Source organism: Camellia sinensis, chromosome 13, assembly GCF_055761805.1.
Source record: "Camellia sinensis isolate YWXY chromosome 13, ASM5576180v1, whole genome shotgun sequence".
Lineage (NCBI taxonomy): Eukaryota > Viridiplantae > Streptophyta > Magnoliopsida > Ericales > Theaceae > Camellia > Camellia sinensis.
Genome location: NC_138973.1, coordinates 34649120 through 34673081, shown reverse-complemented (window position 1 = coordinate 34673081; position 23962 = coordinate 34649120). Strand labels below are relative to the sequence as shown.

The window sequence follows — 23962 nt, the reverse complement described above, 5'->3', positions numbered from 1 at the left end:
ATACCCATATCCATCATCACACTCTTTCTTTATTTATTTCTTTTCATCACCTTTTGCACCTCCCTCACCGACTCCCTCACCACAAAATAGAATTTTTTATTTATTTGTCTTATCTTTTTTTTTTATGTTCCATTTTTCACAAAAAAATAAAAATAAAAATAAAAATAAAAATAATAATATAACTTTGCACACCAAACCATATTTTTATTCATTTCAGGGATCAACCCCGATCACAATTTTACAAAAAAAAAAAAAAAAAAAACCCAACCACAACACCCAAAGATTTGTTTTCTTTTCTGCCGACGGCCACCCACCGACCTCACTTCTTCGCCTATTCCGCCGGTCTTTTCTTCTTGCCTCCGTCCTGAGCGGCCCTTGACGGTGCTGCCTCCGTATTTTCCACGCCGCCGAGCACGTTCACTCCCCCATACTCCTCCACTGCAGCATATGGCGGACCTCCAAATCGGAACATAACGGTGGTCTTCCGCTTCAGCTCCTTGTTTTCTGCCTTTAGCACACTTATCTCTACTCGCGCATCCTTATACATGCGTTGGAGCAGAGCCAGTTGGGCGTTTAACTGCTGCACCTCATTTGTCCTACTCTGCAGCCGGTTCGACAAGTTTGTGACCGCCGTCATGGTTTCTACACATGACTTCAAAGTATACTGATTGGCCTCCACATCCGACTGTACTGCCATTCTTTGCTCCACAGACCGCATCGGAAAGTTCAACGGAGCAAACTCCGGGGCGCTTGGTTGAGGTTCCAGTGCCACCGCACCAGTTATCTCTCTTGTTGACTCATTGAGGTCGGGAAAGAGAGTGAGTAGACCACGGGATGAAGATGCCGTATTCTGGGTAGCTGAACGGGAAGAAGAGGCCATTGTTCAGATGTTTCAGAGAAGGGTTGGATACAAAGTCTTTACCGAGTGTTTCAGAATGACAATGTTCAGAGAGTTTCAGACTGGTTTCCACAGCCTCCGCAATGGTTTATATCGACACTGACGAAGCGGCCGACACGCGCATTGTCGATCACGTGCATCGCCGCGTGTCTGGCGCGCCTTTTGATGGCTCGTCTTTTGATGAATTGGGCACGCCTTTTGATGGCACGCCTTTTGACAAAAATGGGCACACCTTTTGAGGGTGCGACTTTTTAGGGGTCCGACACGACTCTGTAAACTGTCCCGACATTGATTCCGGTTAGCTCCTTTATGGGTCCGACAAGACTCTGTAAACTGTCCCGACATAGATTCCGGTTAGTTTCTACAAGGGTCCGACAAGACTCTGTAAACTGTCCCGACATAGATTCCGGTTAGTTTCTACAAGGGTCCGACAAGACTTTGTAAACTGTCCCGACATTGATTCCGGTTAGTTTCTACAAGGGTCCAGCAAGACTCTGTAAACTGTCACAACAACTGTCACAACATTGTCTGCTACAACGGTCCGACATGACCCCATAAACTGTCTTCTCCATCGGTCTGACATCACCATACAGTGTCCTCTACAACGTTATGACACCACCATACAGTGTCCTCTACAATGTTCTGACACCCCCATACAGTGTCCTCTACACCGTTATGACACCACCATCCAGTGTCTTCACCAATGGTCTGACACGACCATACAGTGTCTCCTATCCTTTTTTATTTTTATGTATTTTCTTGTTTTGTTCCTCTCTCCAAACTCAAGTTGGTTAGTTTCTATCCTCCTTGAGTTTGCGGGGGGCTGTTAAAATTTATCAATAAACCTACCACCACTACCACCTCACCTACTCCACTAAACCTAACCCATTACACCTACACCACCTCACCTACTCCACTAAACCTAACCCACTACACCTACACCTACACCTACATCTATATAAGGAACCATTTGTAATAGACAGTATATATCAATATAAATCAATCAATAATACAATTCTCTATTTCTCTATACATCAATTTCAACACATAGCATACATATATATATATATATATATAGTTATGTACAACTTTTATTCTGACAATGTTCGCTGCTGATTGAAATGGTAGGGATTGGTTCTTCACTCTTTCCAATGGTATTCAAGCTAGGCGGTTTGGATGCTCCGTAATAAAAGAATGCCATTATTTTTGACAACTCATCTGCTGTTCGAATCGCTGGATACCAGGAAAAAACCAATTATAATACAATTATTATGATTCAAGGCTGAGGCTATGTCAAGAATATAATTTATTTACTAGAAAATTTACCTTTCTCACGGGTATAAGATCTTTCCAGCTTTAGTGAAGATAAGCTCTGGGAAGACGGACACTTGTAGAGCAGGGACTAAATCAAGCTCAACAACAGCATCTATTGCAACACACTGTTTGGTAGTTGAAAATAAAATATATGTTAAAAGGTGGGATGAGGATAATAAAAAATAAGTAAATGGCTTTACTCACTCTTGGTGATGGTAGCTGACAGTTCCATATGATATTTACAGCTTTCTCCAATTCATCCCGCATCCTTTCATTTTCCAGTGGTCTGCAAAGATTCATAAGTTTTCATTAAATAATAAAAATATACTCTATAATAAATCTAGCATTTTTTGCTATAAAATCAATCATGAAAGTTTGACCTCTCATTAAAAATATTCTGATAGCTTCCAATGCACCATGGAAAAGCAACATCAATAAACATCGCCAATTAATTGACCCAAGCCTATAGAAATTAAATAACAAATAGAATTTTTCTTTCCCTTCCTTATTAGACAGTGATTGCTGTAAGCATACAAGAAATTGTGAAAGAACACTCGACTTGAGTAGTTGTAAGTAGCAATATAGAAAAGTGTGAAAGGTCAGAAGACCAATTAATCCATGTGCATTGACCCATTGGAAGTGAACTTCTATAAGTAGAATGAGAAGATTGAACACAGATTCAATGTGTAAACCAATCACATAAATTGAAAATTGGTACACAAGAAGGGTAATTGTTACCAAGGAATATATAGAAAAGTGACGGTTTTAGGCATTAGGCTAAACCTAGAGAGAGAGAGAGACAGATGCTCTAACGATTGGAGATGCTCTAACGATTCCAACTATCTGTTCATATCAATTAACTAAAGGAAGAAAAGTTAAAGCAATGCACGTGACATTTTTCTACTAGTTCTTTTAATTTAATGCCACTTCTACTTATAAGAGCATTTAAAATCCTTTATTAATTTTTTCAATCTAATTTAATTATAAATTTGAGTAAAAAAATTGATTTGATAAGAACTGTTCCAATCCTTTAATCAAATTTTTATCAAAATTTTTTTTAAAAAAATTCTCTCCATCTCAGATTTCTCTTTTCGTCAAATTTGATCGGAAACAAAAAAAAATCATCTCCATGCATCATTTTTTAAATTTTCATTATATTCTAGGTTGACGAAGTATTTGATGAATTCAGGATTTGATCAATTCTCAATTTAATGAGAAAAAAAAATTCTGCCTTGATTTGATATACATTTAATGAATGGAATGGGAATAATTTTTAACAATAATAATAATTCTTATTTATTAAATATGCTCCTAATTGGATTCTTTAACCATTTGCGTGGAGTGATGCCCACCGTGCCAGGTTTTACTTCATGATCGGTTGACGATTTGAACTTAAGCATTATACTTGTGTTTGGATCATATATTTAGATAGAAATTGAGGAAAGAAAAAAGTAAGTGAAATAGAACTAACTCTGTGTTTGGTTGGGGGATTTGGGGAGAGATTTGGAAAGGGAAAGGGAAAAGTTACATTTCCCCTAACTTTTTCCTTTCCTTTTCCAAATCTCTTCCCAAATCCCCCAACCAAACACAGCATAATTATATTTCATTTGCATTTCACCAAATTATTTTTGGATCTAAACACAACCTAACAGAATACATCAATAGCTGGGCCAATCATTAGTCTTTGAATTATGCTTAAGCATCATTGGATTCTCTGTTATCAGAATCTTACGATTCGCGATTCGATTCACGATTCAATTCACAATTTTTGTAAAATCGATACGAATCTATGGGCGAATCTATTTTGGAAGTGAATCTCTAGTGAATCGTACGATTCACAATCGATTCACGATTCGATTCACTTTTTACGATTCATGCAATTTTTGAAATTATTGTGTCCAACATATTTCGTCTCTTTTTTTGTCCATCTTTTTGGTGAAAATTACATAATACAACTTCTAGTAGTGTTTAATACCAAATAACTAACGTATATACATGATTTGTTGTTATTTTAGTAATTATGGAGTTTTTAATAGGATCCAATTAGATTTAATCAGACCCAACATATTTTTAACCTTTCTTCTCATTTTTTTTCCTTTAAAAAATCATAATATATCTTCTAATGATGTTTAAAATTAAAGTTAAACTGTGAATTATCTATTGCTGAGATCAGTTATATCTTTTAAAATGTTTTAAGCTTTAAAATAAAAGATTCTAAATAATTCTTTCTTATTATTTGCTCACTGTTACTTAGAAAAATATGTATACTTATTGTCCAAATATCAATATCGTTAATTATTATTACTTTAGAAATTGATAGTTTGTCTATTTGGTTATAATTTTTTTATTAAGAATGGTTGATAAGACATATCTAAAAAAGAAAAAAAGGTAAGATGGTGATCTTACGTAGGAACCTTTGTTACCTTCTTACCTATTAAATTACGTGATTATCATTCAAAATAATATTTTCATAAATTTAAGTCTATATATTTTATATTCATAAGATATATTTAACATCTAAATGTGTAGATATATGTTTTAAGTAATTTAGAAAAAATGACCGAATCTTTACGATTCACGATTCGATTCGATTCGCGATTCGGTACGAGGTCATTTCGATTCACGATACGAATCCCGATTTAACAACTATGATTGGATTCTTTAACCTATGGAGTGAAACCCAATATGTCAAGTTACGAATGGTTGGATTCTTTAGACTTTGGATTACCATTTACCAAATAACATATCTTATATTTATATAATTAATTTTTTTTTTTATTTCATCATCACTTTTGTCATAATAATTAGTTATTCAAGAATACATACCATTTTATTTATACCATATACAAGTTATAACATTTGAGATGTTAATTACTACAAATGTCATAATAAAAAATAAAAAAAAAACGAGTCATAACCAAATACCATATGAGATATTACCAAAATAATAATCCCATATTTAATGGTTATCCACAAAAATATCTTTAACATTAAAATTATTAAACTAATCCTCTCATTAATAGCGTTAGTTACAGGTGAGGTCCGTGTAATTTCAAAAAAAAAAAAAAAAAGAGAAAGAATATTACTATAATTTACCTTTCTTTCTTTCGTATATCTCATTTTTATATATTCGAATTTAATATATTTTTTAGGTCAACTAGGGATAGGTAGTGGAAAAGAAAAGTGCTAGGGATCCCAAATATTTTATCAAATATTCTACCAAATGTCTCACATAGCATTACTCAGTGGAAAATGAAGATGAAGAAGCCCACGCAGTTTCCTCGAAATCGAAACCCTCAATTAGTCATTACCCTACCGCTCATCCATGTAGCCGCTGTATGTACTTTGTCAATTAGATCTCCCCTCAGTACAAGTCTAGGATTGAAGAGTATTATTTGGACTTATAAAGCTCACTACGTGTTTTATTTTGATAATTTAAACGATTTATTTTAGGGAATTTTTTTTAAGGTCCTTGGTATTAAGATTTTATAGGATAAATGACATGTAATATTTTCATAGTGATTGAGGTCTCTCAACATTTTTCCAGAGAGATTTCGATCCAGAGAAACTTCAAAACACAAAAAAATTTTAGACAAATTTATCTGTGTTTTGAAATTTCCCTGATTTGCTCAATTTCTCTGATTTTCTCTGTGTTTGGAAATTTTTTTGGGTTGAAATTTCTCTGGTTTGCTCATAAATTTCTCTGTGCTTTAACCAATTTTCTCTAGTTTGAAATTTCTCTGATTTACTCACAATTTTCTCTGTCTCTGTGTTTTGACCAAATCAGAGAATTGAACATATGTACAAACCAAAAAAAAAATTATAGAAGAGAGGGGGGTGCTTTTGTTGGGTTAGGGTTTCAGGTCATCTTGTGGTTGTTGAGGTAAAATTTCTTCAATCTTAGAAGTTCCTTCTGCCTATTTGAACAAAGAAATGCTACTGCCAATATATCAACATAAATTCTTCAAATTGTTATACATTTTAAAATCTTAAATCAACAAACACACCATTGAATCAGTGAACAAAGCTCATATTTTTACCTTGAAGAAATTGAAATCAATTGGAATGAGTGGTGGTGGTGGTGTTTTCGGTTCGCTCTTTGACATTCGCTGATGCGTCTCTCGCCTCAACAACCTTCCCCCTAACTTTAACTAAAAGTATTTCTTTTCCATGGCAACCTACACAAAAGGCGATGGAGAGAAAAGAGAGGGCGGAGTGGAGGCAACGACAAGGACATCTACCACGCGCCGCCGCCCTTACGGTGCTATTGTGTTGATGGCTCTAGATCTAGAGAGAAGATGAAGATAGAGAGAGGAGAGAGAATGAGAGAGTGGTGCGATATATGGGTGTAGGTGAGGGACCTTAGGTTACAAAAATAAATATTGTGAACCTCTCCCATTACTAAAAGTTTGAGAGGGATGTTAGACAAAGGGGTGGTTTGAGATGTTTTAAATAAATATACTTTTTGACTTATTATAAAAAAAATGTGTAGAAAAGTAGAGAAAGTGGGTAGAAAAATAGAGAGGAGACGTTGATTAATGTGACCCAAATAAGTGTATATATGCAAAAAAAGTACATTTTTTTAGCACATGCCAAACACCTAATGTAGCGATCCCGATTTTGACCCGGTCAACTTACGGGGGTCGAGCTGCCCAGACAGCTCGCTGAAAGCAAAAATGCAAAATGCATTCGAAATTGATTACGGGAAAGTGTATTTCACGCTCGAGTGGACCATGTTATATCAGTCCGTAAGGGGAGATTTTAGATCACTTTTTCAGTTCTCTCTCTCTAAAACTCTCCAAAATTTCCAGATCTAGAGCTTCTCTCTGTATAAGTCATCTTCTCTCTTTGATTCCTCCAAATCCGTTGGGAGTTGGATCGAAGTTCTTCATAAAAGTTATGTAACTTCTCGAGGGCTTCGTTGTGTGCGGTGGAGATCGAGTTTCGATACCGTAAATTTTGGGGTTTCATCTCATTTCTTCTTCAAAACTTGAGGTAGGGATTTTCTTAGAGTTATATATATATTTTTGCAAGATCTATATGATTTTCGAAATCATCTTTCCATAGCTTTGAAAACTGATTGTTGATTCAAGAAGTTGAGCGATTTTGAAAGTGGGTTTGTCTCTTATTCTTTTAAAATGATCTTATGGGTTTTGATCTTCGTTGATTGAAGAAAAGATGATTTTGGAAAGTTTTCTTTCAAAAGATTTGAGTTGTATAGTTTTGGTGAGAAAACCTAGAATTTAGAGACTGAAAATCCATGAATGATATTATTATATTTATTTTGTGTGTCAAAATAAATGGATGTTTGGAAAATTTCTTATTTATATTTATATAAAAGATGAATTTCAGAAAATATGAGAATTGTTGTTCATTTTGAAAATTATTGTTCAAAACGTTGAAATAATCTTGAAATGACTAATTGTGGAAGATACTTGAGAAGAGAGAATTGTGTTATTCCTTGAATGATGAATTGGAATAACAATGTTTATATTCATCCTATGTTATTGGCATATCAATTCATTTGATTACATTAAACTTTGAAAGTTGATTTGAAAACTTACATTGAGAAAAGAATGTAGAAACAAGTTTTCATGGAATGGTTTTGAGGTAAATACGTTGGTAAGTCTTGATAGGTGGTGTAGATGATATTAAATAAGTTGGCCTGAGAGTCCGAGGTGACAGACCGAAAACCCACGCTGATAGGTGTCGAGCCTTCGGGTTAATACCGGTAATAATGACAAATTGGTAGTACTTGTATAGTCTACTTGCCGACACCGACCTAGGGATTACCACAGTCATATTTACCACCTTTGAAATAAATTGTTAAGTTTTGAACAATTGAAATTGCATGACATCATTGAACATAATGGTTTTCAAAGGATGAAAATGTGATTTATCTTCAAAAAGGGCATAGCATAGCATGTGCATTCCATCTCTTGAGACTTGTATAAAATGTATATACTTTGTTAAAGATTTCCTACTGGGCTTTATGCTCACCCTACGAAATTTTTGTGCAGGAAAAGATGTGGTGATGCCGGCTAACTAAAGCCGAGGGAATGTGTGTTGTGAGTACGAGACTCTCATTTTGCTGTGACTCTGTGTGTAAGCCAAGGGCTGTATGCGTGTGTGGGTTTGAATAACCGTTTTGTGTAACCAAGCTCAAGCCTTGGAAACTTGTAAACCCTTGGGGGTATTTATTTGTTTATTTACTTGTTGTTGAATTAATGTATTGTTCCATGAATAACTATTGTATCATGTAATGTAAGTTTGGAGATTTATATTCGGTTTTCCTTGAAAGAGCCATAATTGTTGTATTATCATTTAGGCTAGAAAAATTGGGGCGTTACACCTAGTAAATATCCCTTTATTTTATCGATCATTTCGTGTATATTATTTATAAAAAAAATTAAGTTGATCCGATAATTATAGCATATATATTCAATTTATTGCATTCATCTTCTAAAAAAAGGCCCGATAAGTGTGTTTTAAAAAATAAATCATCTATTTTTTATAATGATAAACACAATAAATTGAATAAGTTATGATTATTAAATCGATCTAATTTTTTGTGTAGATAATATACCAGAAATATTTTACAAAATCAACGTTTTGAATTATCAAAACGATACCCGTAACCAACCTCACCAGCCAAAGAGCACCTCTCCAATCCAAATGGACTGGGTCGTTGTGAATTCGTTATCAATAAGGAAGACTTTTAATATGATGTAGTATATGATATATGAGTATGGTAAGGTCCTAACTAGGCAGGTAATGAAATGAATTAAGTTATTTTTCTGAAGTCTATGGCCGTTTAACAAAGTATTCTGTCAGTTGTCTTCTTGCACAGTTAATTCTAGTGTAGGGATTATGGAAACCTTTATTTTTGATATCATTTCTCATTCAGTTTGGCAAAAAAGCATTTGGAATTTTGAGAGCTTACATTTGAATACAGATAGCTAGCTAGCAAGTCACCATGGCTGTCCCGTTTCTTCTTCCCCCTGTGATTGAAAATCTGAACTCCTTGCTCCAAAATAAAGTGGCCTTGCTTTGGGGTGTTGACAAGGAGATGAAAAAGCTTTCAAGCACTCTCTCCACCATCCATGCTGTTCTCGAAGATGCAGAGCAAAAACAACTGCAAGACAAAGCCATACAGATTTGGCTGAAGGAACTCAACGACGCAGCCTATGAGGCAGATGACGTCTTGGATGAGTGTGCAACCAAAGCACCCCGATGCGAATCTGAAGGCCAAGGATCCCCCTCTGCTTCTCTCAAGAGGAAGGTACTCTCTTATTTGCCAACTACTTATGCCTCTCCCAATATTCTGTTTTGTTACAATGTAGGAATAAAATAAAAGAAATTATAGACAAGTATGATGCGATTGCTGCTAATCGTAGTAAATTTCACTTGAACGAGAAGCAAGATGAATATTATGTAAGCCGTGAAACCAGCTCCTTTATAACTCAACCACAACTCTATGGAAGAGACGAAGATAAAGAGAAGATTGTCAACTTTCTGGTCAAGGATGTGTGCAATAGTGAGGATGTTTCTGTGTATCCTATACTTGGTATAGGAGGGCTTGGAAAGACAACCCTTGCGCAAATGGCCTTCAATGATGAGAGGGTCCTAAAATTTGGGTTTATGTTTCTCAAGATTTCGATGTGAAAAGGGTGATCAAAGCAACAATAGAATATGCAAATGGAAAAAGATGCAAGGCTGTAGACCTAGACTCACTGCAGAGAAGGCTTCATGACATGCTGAAAGGAAAAAGATACCTGATTGTATTAGATGATGTGTGGGACGAAGATCCAGACAAGTGGGATGCTCTCAAGTATTCACTAGCATGTGGATCAAAAGGCTCTTCCATTATCATCACTACTCGTCTTGAAAAGGTTCATCAATCATGGGAACTATCCCACCGTATTGCTTGTCATTTTTATCCAACGAAGATTGTTGGTTGTCGTTCAAGCAACAAGCATTTGGACGTGGAAATGAAGAACTTCCAAACCTTGTGGCCATCGGGAAGGAGATAGTGAAGAAGTGTGGCTGTGTGCCTTTAGCTGCAAAGTCCCTTGGAGGGTTAATGTGCTTCAAAAGTGAGGAAAATGAGTGGCTTTATGTTCTGGAAAGTGAAATTTGGAACTTACATCAGGACAAAAATTCCATCTTGCCTGTCTTAAGATTAAGTTACTTTAGTCTTCCTGATTCAGTTTGCAGTCTTTTGAATTTGCAAACATTAATTCTAGACAACTGTCAAAAACTTGAGAGATTGCCCCAGAACATGATATACCTGAGAAGTCTACGACATGTTTTTCTGAAGTGGTGTCGGTTAATTGAGATGCCCCAAAAAATTGGGCAGCTAACTTACCTGAAGACATTAACTGTATTTGTTGTGGGTAAGAGCACTGATTGTGACCTCCTAGCTGAAGGCTTAAACCTTGGAGGAGAACTTTGTATCGAGCACCTTGAGAGAGTGAGAAATCCGACGGATGCAAAAGAAGCCAATTTAGTGGGAAAGCAAAATCTTAGTCGGATGGAACTAAATTGGCAATATAGCTTGGCTGAATCTGAATCTGAATCTGAAAATGATGAATCTGAATCACAGGAAATTGATGAATCTGAATCACAAGAAAATGTTGAATTTGAATCATCTGAAAATGTCGAATCTAAATCACAGGAAAATGATAAATCTGAATCACAGGAAAACATTAAATCTGAACTAGTACTTGAAGCCCTTCAACCTCATCCAAACCTGAAGGTGTTGGTCGTAAGAGGGTACAAAGGTACTCGATTCTCGCTCTGGATGAGGGGTTCAGATCTTAAAAATATAGTTAATATCCAGCTCTACAAGTGCAACAACTACTTACAACTTCCACCATTTGGACAACTACCTTTGCTACAAATCCTTGAAATTCATGGAATGGATGAAGTACTGGAGTATATTGAAAACGAATATCCTGGTGGTGGAGGATTCCCCTCTTTCGTAGAACTTGATGTTTACTATTGTCCAAATCTGTAAGGTTTGTCAAGGGAGGAGGGAAGAGAGTTGTTCCCTCGTCTTCGAAAGATATGCATTAGTAATTGTCCTAAATTGAGCTTGCCGCATCTTTTGTCTCCTAAAGAATTGTGGTTCATCGGCAAGGGCACCATGGTACTAAATTCAATATCAAATCTTACAAGTCTCACTTCCCTAACTATTGGTTATGATAAAGAAACGGTTTGTTTTCCAAAAGAGTTTCTGAGGAACCTTACTCTTCTTGATTCACTAGTGATTAAGTATCGTGAAGAGTTTAAAGTGTTGCCTGAAGACCTTGCAAGCCTTGGCACATTAAAGTCATTGCAGATCCTACAATGTCCAAAGCTCGAGTCTTTGCCAGAGGAAGGGCTACGAGGCCTTGAATCTCTCCAATCGTTGCACATTAACTACTGCCCGAAGATTACATCACTTCCGGCAAGTATTCAAAGCCTTACCAAACTCCCAACGCATAGGTATTTAGCATTGTTGTCCTGAACTAGAAAGGTGATGTGAGAAGGGAAAGGGGGAGGAATGGTATAAAATTGAGCACATACCAGCCGTCTCTATTTAATATTTTTTAAAGGTATATGATTGTTCTTTTACTCACTGTATTACTAGTTGGTTTATAGCTGTGATATACTAGATTAAATTAAAATAACCAAAGGGTAACCCGCTTATAAACCAATAATGTAAAACAAAAAATATTTTTTTTCTCCAAATAATAAATTATACCAAACCTAACTTTTTAACCTTCGATGAATTTAACATTCACGTAAATTTGTTCAGTATCTAAATTTGAATTTGTATATTTTCTCCAATTCACAAAAGTTGTTAAACAAATTAATCTCAATTTGATCAAGATTTCAACATTAAGGCTCCATTTGTTTCGCCATAAAATATTTTTCATGTAAGATGATTTTGCTCAAAAATAAATTTTTATTTTTATTTTTATTTTATGATGTTTGGTTAACACTAAAATATTTTGTACAACAAAAAATCTTAATAGAGAACCAATTATAGAGAAACTTTAAAAATAAAAAGAATAAAGAAAAATGATATTCACATAGAATTGAACACAAATGATGTGGCAACAACACTCTGCAAATTTTGTTTTTTACTAAGTGGATATAAAATGTAACATATCATTATGTATAGAAATTTTGTATACAAATTATGTTTGTATATCATTATTCAATGAATTAAATAAGATAATGATTGAATGCAACAAAAACAATAACCCTAAAACTTAATTTCAATCAATTGTTCAACCATAATATATGTATAAGTGTATATATATATACGTAGAGAGCACGAGAGAACAAAGATGTTCAGTGTGTATGAAAGCAATGAGCCTTGATATATACTTGAATAGTATTGACTGTGATATTTCATGGCGAAACAAATGGCACCTAAGACATTGGGTGTAATCATGCACCAGGACTTGTGTGATGAATTGGCTACCTCTCATGACAAAGATTTGTCACAAAATTGATTAGACTTGAGCTGTTTGGCATGATTCATGATTTGAACTTCCATTTCCATTGTCAATCATAATTGTTGGTTAAAAATGGTTACTTATTTTCTTTTAATTGTTTTTTGTGTTTTTTTTTTTTTAAAATTTATTTTAAGAAAGCTTGTTGAAACTAAATTTTCACATTCAAGTGTAACCGAACTCTTGAATTGAAAGAACTAATCTAATGGTTTGAACAAGATGAATCATTTGTTTTGAACCTGGTTATATTTGAAGAACATAAACCATTTACTTTTTTAAACCTGAGCAATCTAAGATGGTCTATTTGAATTGGTTTTGCTTCAAAATGGCCTTAGAAGCATGAATGTCTAAAGATTACTTTCTATGCGGACGATATGAATTTGTGGTTTACCTATGACAGGAATTGCCAATGTCTAGAATTCCGAGCGCATTGAGACAGTTCCCATGATTGAGAGTGTATTGAGTCCTCCATGATTCAGAGATTGAATTTTCCATCTTTATAGGTTTTTGTTTTCCTTTGTTTTTCTTTGTGTCATTGGAGGGTAATTTGATTCATTTTCAAATATACAATAACTTATTGCTTTTGTAACAGCAGGTGCGGATGGTGGCTGCTGCTAGGATTGAAGTGGTTGTGGCATCGGAAGCATTGTTGGTGGGAAGGTTTTGGGCTGTTCATGGGTTTGAGGTTAACTAATAGAAGGTGGATTGAGTCAGCTGTTCTGTTATCCGACTCTGTCGTGTTAGTTTCTCTTTTGCAGAATAAAAATTAAATGCAGGCCTTATTTGTCAGTGTGTAATAATGTTAGTGTGCGGGGGATACTGGGGGGCTCTAGCCTTCTTCTACATGGCCTCTTTTCGTGCTCTCTATTGTTTGCGATGATTTGGAGTTCAATATCTGCTATAACTATTTGTGAGAATGTTAATTTAGAAGTCTTTTACTTGTGTCATGAGTTTTGTGTGGATTATAGGTGTAAATTGGTTGATGATGGGATATATAATTATAATGACACATTTCATAATGTTGTATCCTTACAGACATTCCAACTACAACATCCAGCAAATGAGGTATTTGGACATTCAATCATACTAACTAATATAATATCAAGCAAGCAAGTTCCTAATGCAATTTGTAGTATCTGGAATTTGCAAACATTAATTCTAGACTAGTGTCGGAAACATGAGAGATTGCCCAAAGAACATGAAGTACCTGAGAAGTCTCTGAATCTGAATCTTAATTGGGAATATGATTTGGCTGAATCTGAATCACAAACAAATCTTTGAATCTGAAACTGGAACTTGAAAAAGTTCCCGATTTCGGATCTGGATGAGGGAGTGATTCAGTTGTGGAAAAATATAGTTGAAATTGAGCGCTACCATTGCAAAAACTGCTTACAAAGTTTCGTCAATCTTCGCAAGATGTAAATTCACCATCGTCCCTTTATTTGAGCTTTTCGCTTCTTTCGTCCCCAAAAAAGAAATAGAATAATGCTTGGACCCCTTTTGGGGTCACCCTCACCCCTTTTGTCACGTGGAGGGTGGTGATTGGAGGAGCAGAAGAAAAGAAAAGAAAAGAAAAAAAAAAAAAAAAAAAAAAGTAACCAATGAGAGAAAGAGGGTGTCAAAAGGAGGTGAGGGAAAAGGAGGGATGAATCATTGTTGAAAAAAATATTCACTATTTCCAGAAAATTGAACTACTTTTCATAAAATTGAATTTTTATATTCTTCAATTTTATTTTATTTTTTGTGAATTTTGTTAATATTTTATATAAATTTTTTTTATTTTTTTAGATACATCTAATTCAAATATACTTAAAAAATATACTATTTATGAAAAAAAATTAAAAATTCATTAAATACAAAAAATATAAGGAAAATATGAAAATTCAATACATTTTTGTATTTAATAAATTTTTTAAAAGATATATTAAGATTAAGTGAATCGAAAAATTAAAAAATAATTAATTAAAATATTTTAAAATTTAATTAAAAATATAAAAATATGAATTAAAATTTTTTTTTGGAAGACTGAAACCCAAACCGGTTATATTTCTGTTCATCAATTGCACCCACTTGGTAATAAATTCAATGGGTTATCAAATCTTATTATTAGTCTCTCTACCCTAACCCTAAATCCTGATTGTTATGAGGAGGTGAGTTATTTTCTAAGGGTGGAAATTTGTAACTAGTTAATATTATTCAAATAATTAAAGGGATAGGGTTAATTATTTTTTTTTATTTGAATCCGACTATGACACGATCTGAAAACACGAATATTAAGGTGTCGTTTGGTAACACTTACGTTTTCAGTTTTCTGTTTATATTTACAAAAATTTAAAAAACTCAAATAAAAACTTGTTTGGTAAAATTTTTGATTTATAAATCAGTGGTCTCAGTTTATAAATTTAGCCAAAAAATGAAAACACAAAAAATGTGTTTCCATTTTGAGTTTTCAGATTTTTTTTTTTTTTACCACCCAACACTAGCCACCACCCGCCACCATTTTCCACCACCGTCTTTCGCCACCACCACCGACCACCCACCACCACCACCACCACTACCCATCACCCACCTGCCATCCATCCGCCACCACCCACCACTCGCCACTACCATCCACCGCCCGCCATCACCACCTACTTGCCACCACCACTCACTACCCACCTGCCACCACCACCTGCCACCCACCACCACCAGCCACCTGCCACTCACCCGCTACCACCACCCACCACCCACCACCCACCACCACTACTACCACCACCACTACCACCACTACCATCACCCACCACCCACCCGCCACCCACCTCTGCCACCACCACCCGCCACCACCACCACCACCCACTCGTTACCACCTACCAGCCGCCACCGTCACCTACCCACCACCACCACCACCTACCTGTTACCACCCGCCACCTACCATCCGCCACCCACCTGCCACCACCACCCGCCACCACCACCACCACCACCCGCCACCGTCACCCACCCACCCACCATCACCACCCGCCACCAACCACCACCACCCGCCATCCGCCACCCACCTGCCACCACCATTCACCACCCGCCACCATCACCACCACGTACCACCACCCGCCATCCGCCACCCACCTGCCACCACCACCCACTCGCTACCACCCACCACCCGCCACGCGCCACCATCACCCATCCACTCACCACCCGCCATCCGCCACCCACCTGCCACCACCACCCACTCGCTACCACCCACCACCCGCCCCCCGCCACCATCACCCATCCACTCACCACCACCACCCGCCACCTACCCGCCACCACCACTCACCTGCCACCACCACCACCACCACCACCCACCACCACCAGCTACCCACCACCCACCGTCACCACTTTCCACCACCGTCTTCCGCCGCCACTTGCCACCACTCGCCATTTCTCACTCTTTTTTATATTTAAAATTTTTTTTAAACATTTTGTCAATTACCAAACGCGTTTGTAGTTTATGTTTTTCTAAAAATAAACAAAAACCAGTTTATAAAATTTTTATAAATATAAACTGAAAACGTAAACGTTACCAAACACACCCTAAATGGGACATGTTTGGATTAAACACGTAAAATAAAAAATGGACACATTTGACCCGCGTAAATGTTCGTGTCGATATGTTGAACCCATTATTGACTTGCATATAAGTCAAATACAACAGTAACCATATAAGCTTGAATAATTCATTCTCATGTTTTAGATTAAAAGTTAAATATCTATATAATATACATATATATCTATACCTAATGAAATCCAATCCTAAATTAATGATAAATCAGTAGAAGTCAAGATCGGTAGAAAAAAAGAGTTTTTAATGTGTAACAACAACGTTTTTGTGGCAGAAGTTAATGTGAAAGAATCGCAACAATATTACTTTGAATGTGATATAGCTACAACATTATTATTATTAATTTGATATTAGATAAAAACTTGTTTTGCTTTTAAAATTTTATTGGATATTTGTAGCACTTGTGCCTTTTAAAGCCTTTGGTAAATGTATTTAGACCCTTTATTCTATTTTGGGAGCCTTTGGTGTTGTTATGCATTAGTTTTGGAGGAGTATGAATTGATTTAAACTTGTTGGGTTTGGTTGTTCGCACTTATTCTTGTCAAAAGTTCCTTGGAGACTTAGAAATTTCATTCTAGGGTCGACACCAGCCTTCCTAGGATTGACCCTTACCTGTTGATGAAATTCGGGAAGTGTTGTTGGAACATAGGGTAGACACCAGACTGGGAGAGGGTTGACCTTCTTCTGTCTGTGTGTTGGTTGATGGAAGATAGGGTAGACACCAGTCTGGGGTAGGGTCGACACCTGCAGTGCAGTCAAAGCTTTCCCAGATTTTTTTGCCTCTTTGGTGTCAACACCACTGTTGTAGGGGTCGAAACTTGTGACTTTTTCCAGATTTTTCTACCGATTTGGGCCTACTTTTTGGGGATATTTTGACTAGATATTTTGGGTTGACTTTGGGGCTTATTTCTATTTTGACCTAGTACTATAAATAGGTTCCCACTAAACCCTTTTCTTTATTTCTTCTTCTCTTTTCTCCTTCTAAACCGTATCACTCTCTCTCCCTCTCCAAAATCATTTTTTTGCTCAAAGATTTCTAGATCGACTCATCTAGAGTGATCTTTTCACCATGGTCCTTTGAGATGGATTGTAGATCTCGTTAAGGGCTTCCTTTTGCTCCGAGTGGTTCATGGTTTCGTCGCCGGTGATTTTTGGGTGGTTTTCTCTCCTAAGCATGAGGTAGGGATTTCCTTGCTCTTTTTCAATACCTCGTTCATAGATGGACATGTTGTAAATTTATATTGCATGAAAATCATATCCATGTTGGATTTCTTTGAAAATCATGAAAGGGAACCTAGGGTTGGTTGTTTGAGAATGAGTTTGTTATCATTGATTGTTGTTTGGGCTAATTGGGGAGTAATCTAGCAAGATATTGTTGAAAGAAGAGAAAGCCCTAAATTATATTTTGATTCGGTAAATTAAAAGGGAGGATGGTTGAACAATATTTGTAAATTACTATTGTTGATATGGGTTGTGTAAATGAGTTAATGGCTAAGGGATTAACTATGGCATTGGGGTTATTTTGAAATGAACGTATTGAACTGAGATTGGTTATGGCTTTATTATCCGTGGAATTGGTTTTGTGAAATGAAAAGAATGAATTGGTTTTGTGAATTGGGAAAAGTGGGTTGGAATAAGTGGTGGAATATGTTGACCTGGAAAATTATGGAAGTTGATCTTGAAAATGGAAAATGAAATGATAACTCTATGTGAGTCTCGGAAAATAAATATGAGAGTTGAACTATTATATCATGAGTGTTGAATACACACATTTGGGGGTTGTACCTTTAACTATCGTACTAGTGTCGTTGGGTTTAAGATCTCATGAGAGTTGAGTCATTTTAATAAGTATTTTGAATACATGCATCTAGAGGTTTTGTCCTTGGTCATCGGTGGAGGATGACATTGTTGTGTTGAATTGTTGTGTATGCATTACACTTGTGTTGGTTGAACATTATTGAATAGTTTATGTGTATGTATTATACTTGTTGGTTGTGCTTTGTTGCGTTGTAATGGTTGGTGTTATATACCGCGCTTAGAATGAGGGGTACCAGTACCTTCCAGTTAGCGCCTGGAGAACTTGGCAGAGGTACCAGTACCTTCCAGCTTGTGCCTGGAGAACTTGGTAGAGGTACCAGTACCTTTCAGCTTATGTCTGAAGAACTTGGCATGTCATTTGTCGAAAGGTGTACCCTTAACTTACCGTGCTTATGGCAGGTAGAGCAGAGCTTTTTATCATCATTGTTTCAGTATATCTGAGTATGTTATGGGTTACGATGGTTACAATTTTGAAAGGCCGAGTTGCCTCATTTGTTGATCACATACTTGTTGATGATTTGTTGTTTCCTTTTTTACTAAAGGTATGCATGTATAGGTATGAATGTGTTGGGAACAGACATAAATACTATTTTGAGATTTTGAAAAGTGTGAAGGAAATTGGGTATTTGTGAACATGTTTTGACAAAAGGCAAATTTGTTGTAAGTACGGAATATGGGAGAAAAGTAATGGGCTTGGTGAAATTCTTTTCTAGAATTGTTATTGTCATGAAAGTTTGGAAAAAGGGGTAATGAAAAGAAAAGAAAAGAAAGGTGGATCGCTTACAGTGTTAAATGAAAAGAATGTTTTTGAGAAAAGTTCCTATATAAGTATATTTCGGTATAAACTGTCACATTATGTATTTGATATGACTTGATGCATTCATGATCATAGCTATCTGTAAGTTGCTATTGTTTAGGATCATGTTGAGATCCCTACTGGACTTTATGTTCATCCTACGTTGCTAATCCTTTTTTAGGTGAACGTCGAGAGGTGTTTCAAGATTGAGGATCTTCTTTATGTATTGGCCACGGGGCCTTTTATTTGTAGGCAGAATGCCATTGATGTAAAAGGGTTAAACCCTTTCTTTTACTGTTAAAGATGTAAGCCTGCGGGCAATTATTTAGATATGTACATGTTGTATTTACGGATGAGAGAATCTTTATTTATTCTTACAAATGATGTAAAGAGTTTCCGCAGCATGTTATCTCTGAAATTGAATATGTTTAATGAATTTGATAATGGATTCCGAGTAACAAAGTGTGGGGCGTGATAATATTTAAATATTAATAAATAACAATAGTTTAGATTGAATGTGTAATGGATTAGTGATGAATATTTTTAATTATTTTCATAGATATTGACATATATTATTATTTTGTGTCAATGTTTGAACAAATTATTCTTATGCATGTGATGTCAAAAAAAAAAAAAAAATTATTAAATAGGTGGTACAATTTGATTATAATCCGAAATATAAATTTTTGCTAATCGTATTAAGTGTATCGTGTTACTGATTAATAAGATTATAAGTAGGTCAGGTTAATATTAAGATAATTAATACGTTTAATTAAATGGACTGTGTTAGTGTTAGATTATTTTGAATACGAATCCAATATGACACGATACGAAAACGACACGACACAGCATGATTACCAACCTAGTATTTTCCAACTGATTAAAGGGAAAAATTACATAAATAGTCTCAGGTTTTTTCCCATGTAACTAATTAAATTCTGATTTATTTTTCAAAAAATTCAAATAAAATCCTAATATTTGAACTATGTAAGACCATTTTTTTACCTTTTACCAATTTTTTCATCTAATTTAATTTCAAATTTGACTAAATTTTTTAATTTGATATGAACTATTCCAATCTTTTCATCAAATGTTTATAATTTTTTTTTTTAAATTCCCCTTTCATTGTAAATTTTCATTTTCATCAAATTTGATGAAAAATATCATCCCAATACATTTTTTTTAAAAATTTTTATCAAATTTAAATTCGATGAAGGATTTGATTAGTTCTCAATTTGATGAAAAATATCTCTCCCTTAAGCTAATGAACATTTGATAAAATGATTAGAGATGAAATAATTCCAACTATCTGTTCATATCAATTAACTTAACTTTAAAAGAAGAAAAGTTAAAGTAATACACGTGACATTTTTCTACTAGTTCTTTAATGTCACTTTTAATTATCAAATCCGTCATTAATTTTTAATCTAATTTGATTTTAAATTTGAATAAAAAGTTTGATTTGATATAAACTGTTCTAACTTTTTATCAAATTTGATGGAAAAGAAAAAATCATCCCTAATTTTTATTAAATTCTAATTTGACGAAGACTTTGATAAATTCTCAATTTAACGAAAAAAAAAATCACTTGATTTGATATGCTTTTAATGAATGGAACGGAGATAATCTTTAATTATTTTTAAATTTGATGAAAAAAAATTTAAAAATTAAAGATGATCTAAGTTAACCACATCAGATTTCAAATTCATGTGAACTTTGACCCATAAAATGTCACTGTAGGTAACATAATTGAAATTGTCTTAATATAAAAAAAATAAAAACAAAACATTGAAACATAAACTCATCCATTAATTTGTATATTTGTTGACTTTCTCATTAATTCGTATAATTATGTGGTAAAATTTGTGAGTAGAAATGTTTAACCCAAAAAATAAATCCAATGAGTTTTGATAAAAATCAATTCCACTAAGCAGACAAATGAAGATGAAGCCCATGCTGTTTCCTCCAAATTTCAACCAAATGTTGAATTCTTTTCTAAAAGAAAAAAAAATAAAGTGAAATTTGAATGAAAGTTTGAATATTGAAAGTATAATTTATACTAAAAAATAACAAAGCTAATTTGGATATTTCTTATATGTTACCTCTCTCTCTTCTTCTTTTCTTTTGACTAGAGAAGAAATTGTGTGGTATACTTTGGAGTAAAAACATTTCACCCAAAACAATCCAATCAAATTTGATAAAAGCGCAGCATATCTTCATTGCATCACAAGTCAAATGAAAGTAGGAAAAATGAAGCCCAATCGGTATGTTTAGCTTTAATTTTTTTGATTTAATTTTTTTTAAATTAAGTTTTTTTATTTTTGGTATTTTTTTATTTTTAGTGAATATTTTTAAAATTTTAAGTAATTTTTTAGATGCACTTTACTTAGATATATCTAAAAAATAAAATATTTATAAAAAAATATTTTAAAAATCAATAAATACACAAGAATACAAAAAATATATTGAATTCTCATCTTTTTTTATATTTGGTATTTAGTGAATTTTCTAAGGATTTTTTTTTTTACAAATATTATATTTTTTTAAGGAAAAATTGGTCTAGCTCTCCCACTTTTCGTAGTAGAAAAGATTCACAAAATTATTTTTTGATGTCTAAGGTCCCTAAACATATCACAGAGAAATTTGACCTTACCAAATCAAAACTCATCTCTCTCTCTCTCTCTCTCTCTCTCTCTCTCTCTCAACTTCTCCATTCTCGTTCTCAGACCTGTCCAGATCAACTCTTGTTCCTCACCCCTGACTTCATTCTCCAGCCGATTGAGCTCCACCTTCACCGGATCCGACCCGTGCAGCAAATTCTCCAGCCGATTGAGCTCCATTTTTTTGTGATTTTTCACTTCAAGTCTCGTTTTCGTCTTCACAGTGATTCTTCTTGAGACAGATCGGGGACCTGAGATAAACAGAGCGGTGGTATAGAGGAGGAGGGAGGAGGACGGTCGGCGACCAACGTCATGAAGCTCCACGAAGTCATGGCTACCAAGTCCAGTCGTGGTATTTACCACCGCGATTTGATCTTAGATGAAAATGGCAATCTCAAGGTCACAGACTTCAGATTATCGGCGTTTTCGAAGAATTTGAAGCATGACAAATTGTTGCACACTGCGTGTGGACCTCCGGCGTATGTAGCATCGGAGGTGATCAGAAAAAGAGGGTTTCAATTTTGGGAAAAAAAAAGGATTTCGGGCTTACTACTAATAATTTGCAAAAATGGCCATGGCTTCAACAGTGAAATTGGTACTTGGGTCAATTGCTTTTGCAATTTTCTGGGTATTGGCAGTTTTCCCAATAGTCCCTTTACTGCCCATTGGAAGGACTGCAGGGTTCCTCTTAGGTGCCATGTTGATGGTAGTTTTCCAAGTTATAACACCAGAGCAAGCATATGCTGCCATTGATCTTCCAATCCTTGGTCTTCTCTTTGGAACAATGGTTGTTAGTGTGTATCTTGAAAGGGTAGACATGTTTAAATACTTGGGTAAATTGCTCACCTAGAAGAGTTGGGGAGCCAAGGACTTGCTTTGTCGAATTTGCCTTATTTATGCCATTTCCAGTGCTCTTTTCACTAATGATACCTCTTGTGTTGTTTTGACTGAATTTGTTTTGAAAATCGTGAGGCAACAGAATCTCCCACCTCATCCTTTCCTATTGGCCCTTGCCTCAAGTGCAAACATTGGGTCTTCAGCAACTCCAATTGGCAACCCTCAAAATCTGGTTATCGCTGTTCAAAGTAAGATTTCTTTTGGAAGTTTCGTAGTCGGAATTTTCCCTGCAATGCTTGTTGGGAGTTTGTTTGAATGCTTTATTTCTTCTAAGCATGTATTGGAAGTTGTTATCTCTTCAGAAGGATATAGAAGATGCATCTATGGAAGTGGTTCCTGAGGAAGAAGTGGTTTCCCATCGTTTTTCACCAGCTACATTGTCACATCGTACATCGTTAAATTCTCAAGATTGGAACTCTACAGCCTTTCGGGAATTTCTCTGGAAAAGGCTAGAGAAATTCGAGAATTTCTCTAGAGAGTATTTCTTTGGAAAAGGCTAGAGAAATTCCCATAATTTGCTTGACACCAAGAATGAAGGCAAGCAAAGCATGCTACTCAGGTGTCTGACCATCCTTGGAATTTCTCTAGCTGTATGAAATTTCTCTGGTTGTATGAAATTTCTTTGGTTGTGATCACTGTGAATTTTTTCTGTGCTCTCTCTCAAATTCTTTTCTTTTTTTGGAACTACAACCATCTCTCAGCAGGTTTGGCCCTTTATTTATTTATTTATTTAATATATCATCTTTTATATCACTTTTTTGGTAGCAAATGGATTCTGAAAACAGTGTGAATAATATGCAATCTTCAAATGGTGGAGATGAAGGCTATGATTCACGGACCGAGTCAATCTTTTCTTTCTTGAACCACAGTTTTGGCTCCATCTCCAACCACCCACAACCGCCTCCTCCAGAACCACCACCACCTCTCTTCCACCACCAACAACCTATTTTGTTTGACTCTCAAGCACACAATCTCAGGCCTTTTTTCTTTTTTAAATCCAAAGAAATTCTTGCGAATTGTGAAAACCAGAGAAATTCTCTGAAAATCCAGAGAAAATCTCGACTGGAATCCAGAGAATTTCTTTGGATCAAATTTTCTCTGGAGAGAAATTTGCTAGACCGAATTTTCTCTAGGCTGAAATTTCTCTGGACTGGAATTTCTCTGGGCTGGAATTTCTCTGGACCAGAATTTCTCTGGATCAAATTGAGGGACCTTAGACATTATGAAAATATTAGATGTCCTTTATACTATAAAGTCTTAATACCAGGGACCCTAAAAAAAAAAAACCCCTTTTTTTTAAATGTATTTATGTTAAGTGTATCTACAAATTAAAAAATTTGCTTAGAATATTTAAAAAATAGAAAAAATTACCCAAAAATCCCATTTGGGAAAATGTTGCTCCATTTAGTCCTGGAAGTTTTCTTTCAAACCAATTAGTCCTTTTATTTATGGTATATTCTGGAGTTTACTTGTTTACCCTTGAGTGTGATTTTGGTT

At 35.2% G+C, this 23962-nt stretch overlaps 1 long non-coding RNA gene and 1 pseudogene across 1 annotated transcript; one reads left to right on the top strand and one right to left on the bottom strand.

The window, feature by feature from the left end:
• Positions 1 to 609: 609 nt before the first annotated feature.
• On the bottom strand, positions 610 to 14200 carry LOC114309355 (uncharacterized). The gene is made up of 4 exons (XR_014348664.1): positions 13928 to 14200; positions 2417 to 2498; positions 2225 to 2337; positions 610 to 2131 (listed from the first exon to the last, which is right to left on the bottom strand). It is a non-coding gene; the product is annotated as an uncharacterized LOC114309355 (long non-coding RNA).
• Positions 14201 to 22136: 7936 nt separating this feature from the next.
• LOC114283931 (silicon efflux transporter LSI2 pseudogene) lies at positions 22137 to 22965 on the top strand (annotated as a pseudogene).
• Positions 22966 to 23962: the final 997 nt, after the last annotated feature.